The sequence below is a fragment of the Orcinus orca genome, chromosome 11 (genome assembly GCF_937001465.1).
Source record: "Orcinus orca chromosome 11, mOrcOrc1.1, whole genome shotgun sequence".
NCBI classification, from domain to species: Eukaryota; Metazoa; Chordata; class Mammalia; order Artiodactyla; family Delphinidae; genus Orcinus; species Orcinus orca.
In genome coordinates this window covers 77038408-77054554 of record NC_064569.1, presented here as the reverse complement: position 1 = coordinate 77054554, position 16147 = coordinate 77038408, and the positions used below count along the sequence as shown (strand labels likewise).

The 16147-nt window shown below is 42.6% G+C and overlaps 1 protein-coding gene across 7 annotated transcripts in view; it reads left to right on the top strand.

Annotated features, from left to right (window-relative positions):
• The window catches only part of TMCC3 (transmembrane and coiled-coil domain family 3), a 153627-nt gene that overhangs the window by 31331 nt on the left and 106149 nt on the right, over nt 1-16147 (top strand). Inside the window, exon 1 of one of the 7 annotated variants that reach the window (XM_033427721.2) lies at nt 6286-6440. The exons of the other annotated variants lie outside the window; for them this stretch is intronic. The gene's annotated coding sequence lies outside the window, so the exon portion shown is untranslated. Of the gene's footprint in view, nt 1-6285; nt 6441-16147 lie in introns of those variants that run through there. 7 annotated transcript variants of the gene reach the window in all.

The following is a 16147-nucleotide window of genomic DNA, read 5'->3' as shown; positions in this document are numbered from 1 at the left end:
TTAAACCAGTGGCATGTAATGACACACCCTCTGCCTTCAGACTTCATTAGTCACTTACTTGGGGCTTCATCATGGTGAATCAGAAATTTCATAGATACTCATGATAAACATAATAATAAGTAATATTGATATAAGAGGCGAGAAATAGATCACCAGGTTTCAGGTGTCCCAGCTATGATTAATCAGCTGGTAAGTCCTTGGGAAACTTATTTAACACCTTGAGCCTTGACTTCCTTATCTTAAAATGAGTTTGACTGGAATTGGTGATTCCCAGAATTCCCTGTTTATGAGAACAACCTGGGTCACTGGTTTAACATCTAGAACCTCTATTAGAGATTCTGATTCACTAGGTCTAGGGTGGGGCAAGGATAGCAGGGGCCCTAGGTGATCTTACAGTTGGATGTTCAGGAAATACCAGAAGAGCTCGGTAGTTGTCAGACTTTATTTGGACATGAGAATGGGGTGGGGGTGGGAGGGAGAAAGGAGGATGTGTGATCAGGTGATCGAAGCCACGATCTGAGAAACATCAATCAGTCTACACTACGCGAGGTCCCTTCCAGCCCCAAAGGTGGCTTTTCTACATGTCCCCCCCCCCCCCCCGCCATACCCCACCTCGGATAAGCCAGAAGCTTTGATGGGAGGGCCTGGTGGGTTCTGCTTACAGCCAGCGCTGGCTCCAAACTCCATATCAGTGTTCGAAAAAAATTGTTTTAAAATCGTGGCGTGATGCAATAGTGAACACCTTTGTTTATAGAATTTTCTACTCTGTAGTGTGTAGTTTCGTTTGGATAAGACACAGTGTTTGCTAAGCATGGTTACTTCTGGTGTGCGTGAGGTAGGACCAGCAGTGTAGAAATTACCTGGAGAGCTGGTTGAAAAATACAGGAATTGGACTCCCAGACCCAGAGAGTCAGTAAACCCTATCTGGAGCTTGAGCATCAGTCTTTTTTTTTTTTTTTTTTTCTTTCCAAGGTTTTGACAAAAGTTGTGGGCTCCTCCCAACCTCACCCCAATTTCCAGAGTAAAACTAAGTTTAAGTGTCAGCACACATGTTTAGCACAAGGGTGATGGTTAAATTGAGCCACTTAGATTATGGAAGAGTCTATAACACATACAGCAGGTACTTTGGAGAAAAGAAGCCTGGTCTTCTGAGAGGCTAAGACAAGGGTTCCTAAAGTGTAATGATGAGATTACCTGCTGGAGCAAACACATTTTAATGTATATCCGCTCTATAGAGTTTCTGTTTGTTCCTCGTTCTATTTCCTTTTTAACGAAGATTGAATGACATTGTTAAATGAAGTGTCTTGTAGATCATCCATGTAAGCCCAAATTATGAAGGTTCACTTTGTTTTCCTATTAACTAGCTACACTTAAAAAGTGCAAGTTCATAGGAAAAAAACCCCATAGTACTAAAGGGCACATGGTAGAAAATGCAGTCTCTTTCCAACGTCTCATCCTCATCCCCAGAGATAAGTGATGTTAAGTTTCTTATGTATCTTTACAGAAATGTTCTCTCAAACAATGTTCTCACAAAACCTATATATATCATTTATTTAACCAGTCTCCTACTGATAATACAATTTAAGTTCCTTCTAGAGTGCTTTTTTCCATGTTTGTTTTGCCTCGTAATACTGTACTGAGTATTTTTGTACATCTTTTTTTCTGTAACCGTATATGGATAAATTTCTAAAAGCAAAATTGTTGGGTTAAAGGGCATGTGTCTTTTAAATAGGGATAGATGGGAACAAGATGTCCTTCCAGAGGGTTGTACCAGTTTACCGGGGAAATCTTTTATTTTCAAAAGGCTTTCCTGCCCCAGTTGGTTCTGGTGCAGCAGATAAGCAGCTAACTCTCCTTGTTTACTCAAAACCTGTGTCACCAGGGCCTCTGGTTGAAGGAATTAAATGAGATATTTCTTGAGAAAGAGAATAATTAAAAAGATATCTCAGGTTTTCAGAGGGAGAAGAGAATAGAGAATGGCCTGGCAAAGCAAGTAACTAACCCTCCATTTGCCAGGAGAGGGGCTTTGGATCACACGAGCTCACAGAACCTGAACTGGGTTGGGAAGCGAGTCAGGCAGCCCTGCAGCAGAATGTGATAATGAGAAAATCATGCTCTAGATTATGGTAAACCGTTTCCTGGATCTGACCTGCTCCTTTAGTAGATGCCGTAGGGCAGTTTTGGGTGAAGCATTGTGATGAGATGCTCTTCATTTTAAACACGTCTGTTGTCAGTCATGGTGTAGTAGTTAGGTGTGTGTAATGTGTGTTTCAAAGTAACGTCTAAATGGAAAGAATTACATCTCAGTAGTCTGTCAGTCAGATGTGTGTGCATCTCCTTAATGCAGGTCAGGAGCCAGGTGGCAGGGGGATTGTGCTGGTTTAGTGGCAGTTGCCGTACGGCCTGGCTCTGTCTCTCTGCCTTCATTTTACCTCCTAGTGACAGCAAGATAGGAGAGGATCTTATAGACACACAGAAAATTAGTTGAGTCTATTCAAATCTGGGAAGTTCAAGTCCATTCAAGGCAGGGAAGGATTGGGGGGTATCTCGGAGGGGGTCGGTATGTCAGTGAGGAGTCAGAATCTTAGATATTGGCTAAAGAGGGATGGCCGGCTGTATTGTGTGAGTTTAAAGGGAGCCATCCGGAGTCCAGACAATCTAAGAGCAGCAAGAACCTCGGGTTAGGGCTGGGCATGTTGGGGAGAGGGATACATGTTCTTGCTCAGCGCGTAGGTACCCAAGTGCCCTCTAAAATTGGTCATGCTTGAGCCGTACCACCTGTGGCCGAGTCGAAGGCAGCTGGGAATTAAACAAGTCCCGAAGACCATAGCTGTGAATTGGATCATTCTCTGTCTTGAATCAGAATAGTTAAATGAGCCAAACAACTAGAGAACTTTGAGACAATCGTAAAACAAATTTATATTGGAAACCTGTGAGAATTTTTTGGAGATATTTATGACTAGACACAGAACATGAAGTAGGTATGCTAAACTAGGCTGTCGATGAAAGAATGAGAATATCTAAAGCTACCAGGGAAGGATCAGGAAGCAAGGAAGAGGTGATCGTTAATGTGTTTCAGCCAAGTAAGTTGGAGATGAAATAAAATATCCAGTGACCAAGATGTTTTCAGACTAGGGAGGCAGCCATAAAAATGGGTAAGACAGGGCTTCCCTGGTGGTTCAGTGGTTAAGAATCCGCCTGCCAATGCAGGGGACACGGGTTCGAGCCCTGGTCCGGGAAGATCCCACATGCCGCAGAGCAACTAAGCCCGTGCGCCACAACTACTGAGCCTGTGCTCTAGAGCCCGCGAGCCACAACTACTGAAGCCCTTGTGCCACAACTGCTGAAGCCCGCACGCCTAGAGCCTGTGCTCTGCAACAAGAGAAGCCACCACGATGAGAAGCCTGCACCCCGCAACAAAGAGTAGCCCCCGCTCACTGCAACTAGTGAAAGCCTGCGTGCAGCAGCGAAGACCCAATGCAGCCAAAAATTAAATAAATGAATAAATAAAATTTTAAAAAATGGGTAAGGCAAATTAGAGCCTAAATTTGAAGGCAAAACCAGGAGAAAACTGAACAAGCTTGGCTATGTGGAGTTGAATTCTGTGTGCCTTAGTGGTCAGTATGATTTTTAAATCTTATTGTAGTTTTTTTTTTGTTAATATTTATTTAGGCTGCTCTGGGTCTTAGTTGCGGTATGCAGGATCTTCATTGTGGCCTGTGGGATCCTTAGTTGCGGCATGTGGGGTCTTTTTTTTTTTTTTCTTTCTTTCTTTTAATTGCGGCATGCATGCGGGATCTAGTTCCCCGACCAGGGATCAAAACCCGGGTCCCCTGCATTGGGAGCACAGTCTTACCCACTGGACCACCAGGGAAGTCCCTTATTGTAGTTTTTTTCTGTTTGTTTGTTTAATTTGGCTGTGTCGGGTCTTAGTTGTGGCACATGGGATCTTTGTTGCGGCACACGGGCTCTTCATTGTGGTGCACAGGCTTCTCTCTAGTTGTGGCACACGGGCTCAGTAGTTGCAGCGTGCAGGCTTAGTTGCCCTGTGGCATGTGAGATCTTAGTTCCCTGACCAGAGATCGAACCTGAGTCCCCTGCATTGGAAGGCAGATTCTTAACTACTGGACCAGCAAGGAAGTCCCCCTTATTGTAGTTTTTAAATGTCCATTTAAGAGTTATAAATAGAAAAAGCAAAATGAGCCTAACAAAGAAAGTATATATTTCTTATTATATACAGAGTATACTGTTGATTTAAAATTTGGTTTAAGGCAAGATCCATTTGCTAGAATTCATTATTTAAAATTTAATTTAAGACCTTTACTTGAACTGAGCCAGAGGATAGAGGCTGTGTAAATACTAACATCAGTAGACACTCTTCCTCTTAAATATTACGGTATAGTTTTACGCAAAGAGTAAAGTTCTGTTACTTTGACAGGGCTCTATTAGACCCGACAAAATTTTCTTTCTTTTGCGAACCCCCATTGCCCTTTTCTCCCCCCATCACACCCCCAACACAGAATTAAATCAGTACCATATAAACCACATAACCATTTTGAGATCTTTGCGTTAGTTATTTAATGTCAAGGGCAAGAAACCCTGGTCTCCTAGACTCATTCTGGCCTGAGTTTTTCATTTGACTTATGGCAGTTCAAATATTTGAGAATCTCTTCATGCCAGGAAGGTCAAAGGGGATTCAAAGACTGGCGACTGACAGCAAGGCAACTTGTAATCTGTTACAGAGGTTAGTACTCAAATTATTATAATAAAAAGCAGTATATGATCACAAAAGGGCAAGAGAAAAATATTTAATATTTGTGTCTGGCCTGACAGAAGGTTCTTTACTGATCTTATTACATTCCAGGAGGAATTTCCTCATATGAGACTACAGTCTCAAAAAGGTTAATTTACTTGCCGGAGGTCATACAGCTGCTAAGTGGCAGACTGGGGATTTGATCAGGTCTGCCTGACACGGAAGTATCGGTGAGCTGCCCCAAGGCACTGTCACTGATGGGCTCCAGTTCTCTTTCTTAAGCCCCGTCTCTCTGAGTGCCCCTCTGGACACCTGTGCTTAAATGTCCCACAGGAGCCTCGGATTCATTATGTCTGATGCTGAATCCTCCGCTACCCCAAATCTCTTCCTTCTCCTACCTCTCCTCAGTTGCCTGCCTTGTGCTTGGCTTGATCTTTTGGCCACCAGAAGGGATGAAACAAGTGGGGTTTTCCGTGACTCTGCCGTTCACCCCCCATCCGATTGGTATCACGTCCTTTTGATGCTGCCTCCTTTGTCTGCCTCAGACGCTGTTCTCTCCTTTCCCAGGACCACCCTGCATCCAGCCGTCACCAGCTCTCGCCTTAGATGACTACAGCTGGCTCCAGTCCGCTCCACTGAGATGCATTTGCTCTCCTGCTTTTTCAGAAGGACTTGTCTGAAACAGGGATCTGATTATCCTAATCCCTTTAGCGGCTGCCACCTGTCCTATCAGCTGAAATCTAAACACCTTGGCGTGATGTAACTGGAGCCCTCAAAATGTCATCCCTGTCTGCTGACCCAGTTCTTCTCCTGCCTCCTTTGCCGTGCCCAGTACCCTTCACATCTTCACATGCTGTCTGGCCGAATGAATCAGAGCGCACTACCTGAAGCACCTTCTGACTGACAAGTCTCTTTCTTCCTGCCTTGCACCAGCCTTGTTTCCTCTCCTGCCTTCCTCCCCCTCCTCTGTGCCCCCCACCCTGGCTACCCCTCCCAAGTGCTGCCTTCTAGCACCATGTACACCTCCTATGGCACTCATCCCTTTGCAACTCCAGCACGCCTCGCTGCGTCTGAGACTCGAAGGCACCGGCGAGCATGTGTCTCATGAATGAAGCAACAGAGGAAAGAGTCTCCTGACCGCACTCACTGCCCTTCCCTACGCGCTTGGACCGCTTACCGCTCGCCCTGCCTTCATCCATGTTGGGGTTTCCTGTGCTCGGTTCACTGCTTTGCATTGGCTCTGCCCAACTGGAGTTTGTTGAATTGAGCCTGTTTCCTAGTCGGTAAATCAGGAGTGCCAGGCTGGACATCCTCTAAGGTCCTCTCCCACCCCCAGAGTTGTGTGACAACAGGACTTTGTTCTAGTCTGCCTCTCTCCAAATATACAGAATGCATATCTTTTCTTCTGACAGTACCAAGAGCCCGTTTGTCAGCAGTGGGTTGAATACAGTGTATTATTGCGGGCAGTAGCATTGGTTACAGTGCAGGGTGTGGAGTTTCTCGGAGACAAACACGGGAATACCCAGAGATACGTGAGCAGTATCTCCAAAGCTCAGGGTGAGTCATGGTAGGAGCTGTTTGACTATCCAGCCTGCCTGCCTTACAGGCTCAGATGCCTCTCAGACAGGGTGGGGAGTGAACTGTTTGCTGATCCCAGTCTGCTCCCTGATTTGTGGTGCGGCGTTTGGTAAGTCTCCTCCCCGCTCTGTGGTTTCAACCAGGCTGTGTAAATATGTATCGTAGAGCTGTGTAGTAATTCGTATCCTATGAGATGCTTGAAAGACATACAGGTTATTTGGGGGCTTTAATAGTTGTCTTTATGCTTGGCCGAGTCCTTCCGTAATCTCTCACTGGATTTCTAGATACTTAAACTGCTGAAAGTCCTAATGAGCCACCAAAATCCTTATCGTTTGGTCCTTTAAAAATGTAAATTCAGTGAGTTTGATTTAAGAGGTGAGCAGATATCTGACTGAGTAGGAGCCTGCCGGCTACTGGCTGGAAAAGAGCCAGTTCTCCTCTTACTTCCCTGTCATTTTGAAAGTGATCCTGGGTCTGACCAGACTGAGTTGGAGTCTAGCGTTGTACTTTAACACCCGGTCTGTTGACAAGCGGACATCCCTCCTTGAAACTTCAGACTCCACAGAACTGACTGCGAGACAGCGTGTGGTGTGGTGGCTGTGGTTGGGAGAGCAAGCAGCGGAGGGGGAGTGTCGTGATCTGAAGAATCAGGGCTCCCCCGCCGGCTGTCCTCAGCCACCCCGTGGTGGTGGATGCAGTGCCCCCTGTGGGACAGAGAAGGTTCCATATCACCTGAACTCTGCCTATAAGAGCTGCTTGAGCTCATGGGAAATCCATATTCAATTTGTGGTTGTGTGTGTGCATCTGTGTCAGCGAAGACTTTCGCTGCAGGGATATTGCTGCTGCAAAATAAATAGTCTTTCATTTCCTGGATGTTAAAATATTTTGAACACTTTTATGAATTCAGGTCATTTTTCCCCCAGTTAGTTCTGTATTAAATGTTTACCTGGAATGTCACAAAGGTGGGCTTGTTGTTGATAATGATCCCCAACCTTTGGAAACAAACAGCTTGGGTGGGGGAGGTGAGGGGTATGGAGAGTTGGAGGAGTTTGCTGCTTATTGTGTGATCCTTTGAATCTTGGAGATTAAATTTCTGTTGTTAAAAAAAAATTGGAGGACTAGTTGCAAAAATAATTGGAGGGCTAGTTGTTCTGACAGCAGAGCATCTTAATAGCCTCATAGCATTGTGAGCGCAGTGATTGACAGAGATTGATGTGCACGGTTTCAGTTGGAATGAAAGGGAGAAATTACCACCCAAACTGCTAGAGCACAGCTTGTGAAACAACTATAGCTGCCGTCTGTGCAAGGCTAGGAATGGGTCTCTTCTTGCCAGCCGCCGGTTGACGGGCTCTTCTGGAGAAGCCCTCGCAACGCCGGCCAGCCGCTCCCCTCAGGCTCTTCCTCCTCTCTGTTCCCCTCTTGCAGCCACTGAAGAACTCAGTCGGTTACCTAAAGTACAAACATGGGTTGTTTGCAGGCTGCCTGGCGGTTACTTTGTAGCCTGGGGGGAATTTGGGGCTCTCTCCTGACTACATCCTTCACATTCCAGGGTGTGAGCCACTGAGGATAATGACCCAGGGAGACTTAAGTCTGGACCTATTTATTGCAGGAGGTGGCCTGAGGGCCTTTGAATCCAGGTCACAATTTAAGTAGGGCCTCAAATTTAGATTTTAACATTATTACCCAAAGAGTTAAGTATAGACCCAGAGATAAAAGCAATGGGATTAAAAGAAGATGTTATTTATCATATAACTTAAACGTGTACACACACGCACACATGCACACTCAGTTTATTTTACTGTGTAATTCATTCCATAGTTTTTATTTTTAAGTGTTTGTAAAATACTATATATAGAAGATATTCTATTTTAGAAAGTAACATGAAACACCCCTGCACCTAAAACCCAGGGCAGGAAATCAGACTTGACCCTCTGACCTTTTCCCTGATTCATATCCCGCTATCACAGGCCTCCTCACCCAGGAGGTGATGCTGTCCCCAGGTTTGTGTTAACCGTCCCCTTGCTTTTTCTCTATCGTTTACTACCTGCGTGTTTATACCTAAACAAGAGTTTGCCTGCATTTGAACTTTATAAAGTGGAGTTCATACTGCATGTGTTCTTCTTTGACTTGCTGCTTTTAAAACTTATCCACTTTAAGTCTTGAAGCTCTGGTTCATTTCATTCCACTGTACAAAGGCACACAAGGTACGTGTATCCATTCTATTGCCTGTAGACCTTTGGGTTATTTTGGGTGGTCGTTACTGTTGTTTTCTGTTGTGGACATTGCTGCTATGAATATTTTTCATGCACTGTCCTAACGTGGGCACTTGTTCTTAGGAATGGAATTTCTGGGTCTCTAGAGCTTGTGTATGTTCAAATGCCAAACAATTTTTCATGTTTTAAGAATTCAGTAAATGTAAACATTTCAGATATATCTTGGAATCCAATTCCATTGCTTCATTTAAAAATAAATTCTAGGACCATCGAAAAATTTTTTAATGGAAGTAGTCCTGCCTTGTTTTGGGTCCTGAGCAACTTCAGCCTTAAGGAGATAGCTTTAATGCTTTTCGTAGCTGTTACAGAAACCATTTTTGAAAGGCAAAAATCAACCTTTAGAACCTGAGAATCACAAATAAAACAATGTAGCCCTCCAGAGTCACATGAGCCACATGTAAACTCACTCGGTGGACCCTGTGAGTCTCTTCAGCTACCACAGATGAGTGAATATGTAGAGTTGGCTCTCCAACCCTGTGAATGCAAAACCATTTAACATACGGGACTTGGGCATCATGAGGGGTGCCCCTGGAACCATTCCTTACGATGCCAAGGGACAACTGTATATGCCGGTCACACACTGGTGTCATCCGCGTCTGTGGTGTTCTCAGTGAAGACCCTCTGTGGGAAAAATCATTGCCCACATGGAATAGATTCGAAGCTGTGAGCATTAGGAAACTGAGTTCTCAATAGAAATGTTTCAGTAGGATTTGTCCCTTGAAGAGATGGTATTTTGGTTACATCATATAAAAGTGGTGTAACATTAGTATACATTATTTTTTATGGGATTTTCTTTTGAAAACTGCTAATTATGACTTGGTAATTCCAGCTTAGTTCCACAACTTTTTTTAAAGAACTACCTTTTGAGACGTGGTCTTACTTCCTTGGGAAATTGGATTTAAAAGCCCTCTTTTCAGTAGGGAGTAAAAGTAATTACATAAACTAAATCAAGTTAGTTTGAGTTACAAAAATACTATCCTGAATATTGAGGCCAGTTATTTTGCTATTATTATTAAAATCACAGGTCCTAAGAGGAAACAAAGAAGTATGTTAAGTGAGCTAATGAAATTTTGTAGGTATTTGCTTTGAGGTTGCAGACTCAACCTCAAAGTGGGTTTAAAAAAAATATGACATGGACTTCCCTGGTGGCGCAGTGGTTGAGAGTCCGCCTGCCGATGCAGGGGACACGGGTTGTTGCCCCGGTCCGGGAAGATCCCGCATGCCGCAGAGCGGCTGGGCCTGTGAGCAATGGCCACTGAGCCTGCGTGTCCGGAGCCTGTGCTCCGCAACAGGAGAGGCCACAACAGTGAGAGGCCCGCGTACCGCAATAAATAAATAAATAAATTAAAAAAATTAAAATAAAAAAAATATGACAATACAAGGTGGGGAAAAACCAAAGTATACCAAAAAGAGAATATAAAACAAAAAGTATCTCTGGTCCCAGATTCCCAATCCTATTCCCCAAAGGTAATTACCATCCACAATTCCTAAGACATCCTTCTAGAAATTTCTCTACAAATAGAGTACACTTGTATCACATTTATGTAAACCCCACCACTGCCCCTCTTTTAAAGCACAAATGAGTGTGTACTATAGATATATAGCTCTGTATCTTTCTTGCTTAACAGTTTAGTTTGGACAGCTTCCCGTAGTAGCCAGTTGAGATCCACCTCTATTTTAGCGTCTGCATTGTTTTCCATTGTAATAGTTTTTTAAGTGGCTCTCCATTAATGGATATCTAAGCTGATTCCAGAATTGGAAACGTAATGGTGGTGGTAGTGGTGATGGTGGTGATAAAGGCAGACTGTCCTGTTAGAAGAAGCAAAGAATAGGAGAAGGAGGCAAAGACATAAATATTTTCATCTTCACTTCTGTTCTTTAAATCTCTCAAAATTTTTTTTTTTTTACCTGTTTTAATGTGTTTGGAGAACTGTATGGAAGCTGAAGAGAACAAGTTTTTTTTCTGCTTGCCTTTCCTTCCTTGTGATGGTCATAGTGCTGGAAGAGATTGCGATATTTAAGGATATGAGGGAAAGGAATGTGTTTACAATTTGTTGGCTAAAGAGCTGGGAGATTCCAGTCCTCTTCTCTCCTACTTCTAGTGCAAACAGCACCTTATTGTAACAGGAGTATTTCTCATAACCTGATTAGCAAACCTTTCTTAAGATAATTAATCTCTTGGGACCGTGGAGGACTTTCATTATACAGAGCTTATCATTGCATTAATATTTCTCTAAAGGTGTTGGTTGCCTATCCAAACACCATTTTCCTTCCCTTTCTGCCTGGCTGGCAGAGCCCATACAGTAGAGGCTGAAAATGTTAGATACTGCTTCCACAGCCTCCCTTGCAGCTAGCGCATGGACGTATGACTCAGGCCCGGCCAGAGGGACCTAAGGAGAAATCTGCTGAGGAGTTTCTGGAAAATATTTTCCTTCCTAACAAAATATGAAAGAAGAGCAGTATTCTCATATATAGCCAGAAATTGTCTACATGTGATTCTTAAAACTGCAGTAGCTCACTTGCCTCCATGAGAGAACTTGCAAATGCCCTGAAGATAGTATAATGAAGAATTGGAAAGAGCTTGGATCTTTGATAACATTCTTTTCTTATTTATTTATTTTAATTTATTTATTTTTGGCTGAGTTTGGTCTTCATTGCTGCACGCGGGCTTTCTCTAGTTGCTGCGTGTGGGCTTTCTCTAGTTGTGGCGAGCGGGGGCTACTCTTTGTTGCGGTGCGTGGGCTTCTCATTGCGGTGCCTTCTCTTGTTGTGGAGCACGGGCTCTAGGCGCATGGGCTTCAGTCGTTGTGGCCCACAGGCTCAGTAGTTGTGGCTCTCGGGCTGTAGAGTGCAGGCTCAGTAGTCGTGGTGCACAGGCTTAGTCGCTCTGCAGCATGTGGGATCTTCCCGGTCCAGGGCTCCAACCCAGTATCCCCTGCATTGGCAGGCGGATTCGCAACCACTGCACCACCAGGGAAGCCCCCTGATAACATTTTTTAGTCACCAAATTAGCCCTGTCTGCTGATCTTCTTAGTTTGTGACATCATAAGTGCCCTTATTATTGAACGTCTTTTATCCAGTTACTGAAATTATCCTACCTGATGTGGAATTTTATCCATAGGAAATGCTGTCAAAGTAGAGAACTCAGTTATAGGACAGTTGAGTGCCTACTGTGTTCAAGAGGCAATATGAGGCTGTGGGACTGCAAACAAGGGGGAAAAAGAATAAGGCAACTAATGATATGAGGCAGTAATGAATTTAGTGCAACCAGAGGGACTCAGACAGTAAGAGCAGCAGGAGTTCTGAGTAAGCACTGTTTACTAGATTGGAGGTGATAAGAAACACCTCTGTGTGGAAGAGGTTAAACTGAGTCAGACTCTGAAGGAACCCCAAGGTTTTGGTAAGTAGAGAGTTGGGGATGGTATTCCAGGAAGCCTGAAGTTTTAGAAAGAACATAGGCTGTGGAATCAGACCTGAGCTTGAGCTTAGGCTCATCACTCACTAGTTTGTGAACTTGTCAAAGTCTTTGATTTCTTTGATACTCATCATGATAGACTAAACATAACTTGTAGGATTGGGGTGGGGATTAGAGACAAAATATGTCAAACATCTGTCATGCTGACGGGCACGTGGCAGGCACCAGGTAGATGGTGGAGGTGGAAGGTGTGGCTGGACTGCATGTTGTGGGGTGCGCATGAACAAAGGTAAGGTGAGTTAGTAGAAGTGATCTGGGTATGTTGTTCTTGATCTGGTCAGAGATCACTGGATCAGGTCATTTGGTCTAGGTAAGAAGGTGTGTGTACAAAATCTGGAGAGAGACAGGGTTGGGTCAAGACATGGAAGACCTTGACTTTTCAAGTAATGGAATTTGGACCTCATCCTATAGACAACTGCGGTGACCATTGACGGGGGGGCAGCCTGGACACAGTGAGATGAGTTAAGAGATGGTTACAGGAGTCCAGATATGCAGTATAGAAGACCTGAACTGAGCAGGTATCAGATGTTGGAAAGAAAGGAAGGGTTAGGTGTTAGAACATCAAAAAAGAAAGAGAACTTAGTGATGTGTGAGGCAAGGGGGAGGAAAGACTTAGCAGTGAGCCTCAAAAACCTGAATGCCTGTCAGTTGTTCAGTGTGAAATTCAGAACTGACTTGGAACACTTTCAGATAATCATATCCTAGGTTGGGGCAAGAACATTTGGCAAGATTTATCGAAATTTTCAATGAAAGATGCTATATTAGTGGTAAATAAATGATAATGCCCAACTCTGCTTGTCATTTAATTCTTGCCTAATTATGTTCGTCACTTTCCCACTGTTTATATATAAAATTTGGTTTCTTTGAAGGATGTGATACTTAATAAAATAAACATACCCTTGCCTCTGATTAGATATGATTGAACACTTTGAGTCAGCCCTGTAATATGAAGTATACGTTCAGTAATTGTTGACTGCATGTTAACCTGGGATGAAAAGCAGTTGAGCAAAATTTTCTGACACAGGGATTATGGTCCTTACAGATACATTTACAGTGGCCTTATTAATAAAACATCAGTCAAAGGAACATCTAAAGTAAGGATGACATCACAGGCATCATCAAGTATAAAAATCAAAGAAGTTTCAGTTCATCAAATTCAATAACGTCTTGGGCTGAATGAGGTTTCATAGTGTTCTCAGTTGGTGAATCTTGAACAGATGGTACTCTAACATTTTGGAATGCTGAATAAGGTAGATGGACTGAGTCAAATTAATAAAGTGTACCACACGGGAATATTAGTGTGTAGTTAGCAGCCCTTGGAGTCTTATTAGTTCATCAGCTTTCCCAAAGTAAGGCAAAAGAAAACCCTACCATTCATATATCTTAGGGAAGTAGGCACTCTTCCATTTGGGCACAAAGTTAATGTTTTCCAATGGTAATTCTGCACAAGGCAGTTCTGTAATAAGCTCAGAGCAGGTGTCCTGTCTGAGAGTTTTTGCAGTCTCGTTGGGAAGTTAGGGCACTAAGCCAGGTACAGGCCCATGATTTGGTTACAGTTCCCAGTAAAGAGAGAAAAAAAGCATCTGTCATTGAAGCTTTCCCAAACTACCTTCTATCCTTCACAGGCTTTTTTTTTTTTCCCTTTTACAAATCTAATTTGGATTTTTAAATATTTTTCCTACAGAATGTGAGTCATAATAGATAACACAGTGTAGATTAGGTGTACTGTGGTGCCTTCCTACAGTCAGAAGAATCTTGAGTTGTTTTCTGTAACTGTGGCTTACAGTGAGGAGAATATGATTTGCAACATGCGTATGTTGAAGGATTTCTTTTTTCAATCCGTAAGCAAAAGACAAAAAGAAGTGTATCCTTCAGGGGAGTTGTTTTATAATTTTTGCCTTTTCTTTCATCCTAGGTAAAAATTTTGCCCTTTGTCATCTGTCAGACCCTTCTGATAAGAAGCACCGGGCACTGTGGTAATTAGTTTAGCATTTCAGATGAGTAGAGATGGAATAAATCATCAATCATGTATTTCTGAGACAAAATGTCTGATCTTCCATCATGTGATGGATACGGTTACTTCAGGTGAGAATTCAACAGCCCTTAACTTCACATGATTTTTTTAATAGCAGATCTGGTTACCTGATCCCTGCATCCCAGACAGAGACCCACTTAGTGTTGCTGTGCCGTGCAGTGTGAGTGTACAGGCACATAATGATGAAGTCTTCCAAATTCATTAATAAATCCTTATGTGGCTACGCACAGTACATGAACCAAGTCTGAAATCCCTATGTGTACAGTATAGTCATGGTTCTGTGTTGTTAAAAAATTAATAAGAATCTAAGCAGTGTCTATATTTAAGGGGGGTTATGGGTGATTTTCCCCCTACTCATTTTGCTATTTCAACTTCTCTGTTTCTCAATATTTTATCTTTATGATTAAAAAAGTTTCCCCTTGCCTGCATGATAAAGTGTCAAGTCTAGCATGGTTTACATAGAGCCTGCCACAGGCTGTCTGTATTCTTCAGAGTTTCATGCCTCCTCCCTTTAGAAATACTTGCCCTGTACCTCTTTTTTGCCCCAGCCCTCGATCAAACCCTGACTTAGGATGACCCATTTAGCTCTAAATTCTAGACGCCCAAAGAAACTTTTCGTTTCCTAAATATTCTACTGTTTGCCTCTGTGGATACACCGTGTTCCTTGCTAGGTTCTCTTGCGCCTCCTCTTCTAAGGCCACGTCAAATATCATCTTCTTAGCAGGTGTCTCACTGAAGCCTTACTTATTTCCACTTCTTTGTTTCCTGTAGTCCATATTACATTTTTCTACAGTTGTATAGTTCTGTATGTCTCCCAGCCCAACAACTCCTAGGCTAAAATTTAGCATATTCATCTTTCTGACTCCATGCTTTTAGGATACTGCCTGGCTCACAAAAAATGCCCAGAAAAACATTTTTTAAGTGTCAGTTCTGTATCTTAGGGTGCCTGGCTTGGAACCTAAATTAATCAGTTCCTTTAACTGTCATAAAAACAATTGGGGCTCAGTGAGTAAGCCTTAGTCGTACTTTGTGTGCTTTTAGTTAAATTCAGCCTCTTTGAGAAGCATTGGCTTTCTAAATAACTATTATGTAATGAACCAGGTCATTTTCAGTCTGCATCAACATGGTATTTAGGATTTTGCTGCCTTTTGCAGAATGTAAGATTAAATATTTTCGTGACTAAATCTGATGTATTTAGTTACACCATAGGTATTAGTGCCCTGCTAGTATACCATACAGATTTCTACTCCTTTTCTGTATTTTGTATATTTGCTCTTCTATATTCTGGTACTGAAAACAAATATTTATTAGAGAGTATCATGAAAATTTCCGAAACTTTAAATATGTTAAAGAGCTGACAAAGTGCAATATGAATTGACACACCATTGAAATTAAAGTTCTTTTCCTGCTAGAACTGAACAAGTTTGTATGTTAATCAACATGCATTTATTGAGTACTTATATGTTATAGGTACTGTAAAGATAAAATAGTAGTTTCGACAGCTCCTGAATTTGTATTTTCTATGATTTTTTTGTATTTTATTTACTTAATTTTTTAAACTATTTTGTGGAATAACTTGTAGTAACATGCATACATCTCAAATGTACAGTTGGATGATTTTTACCTGTGTTGCACCATGTAACTGTCCCCTGTGTCAGTGTTGTCCGTACCCAGCACTCCCTTGTGCCACCTTCTGGCAGATCATTCTCCCTTCCCCTGTTTCCCCACGAGTGTAACCAGTTCTGACCTCCCTATCCTTGGAATCATAGAGCATGTCCTTTTGGGTATGTAGTTTCTTTCATTAAGAATGACATTATTGAGATTCACTTACGTTGTGTGTTAATAATTGTTCCTTCTTTTTACTTGCTACATATTATTTTTAACTGCTTTTTGCTTCATTTTCATTTTGGTGAAGAAGATTCATTATACGGAAGTGTAAATATTCAATATGTGTTAATTGGTATGTGCTGAGGGCTGCCAGCTTTACAGACCTAGTAGCGATAGAACTGTCGAGAAGAAGAGCTGCAAAGGCT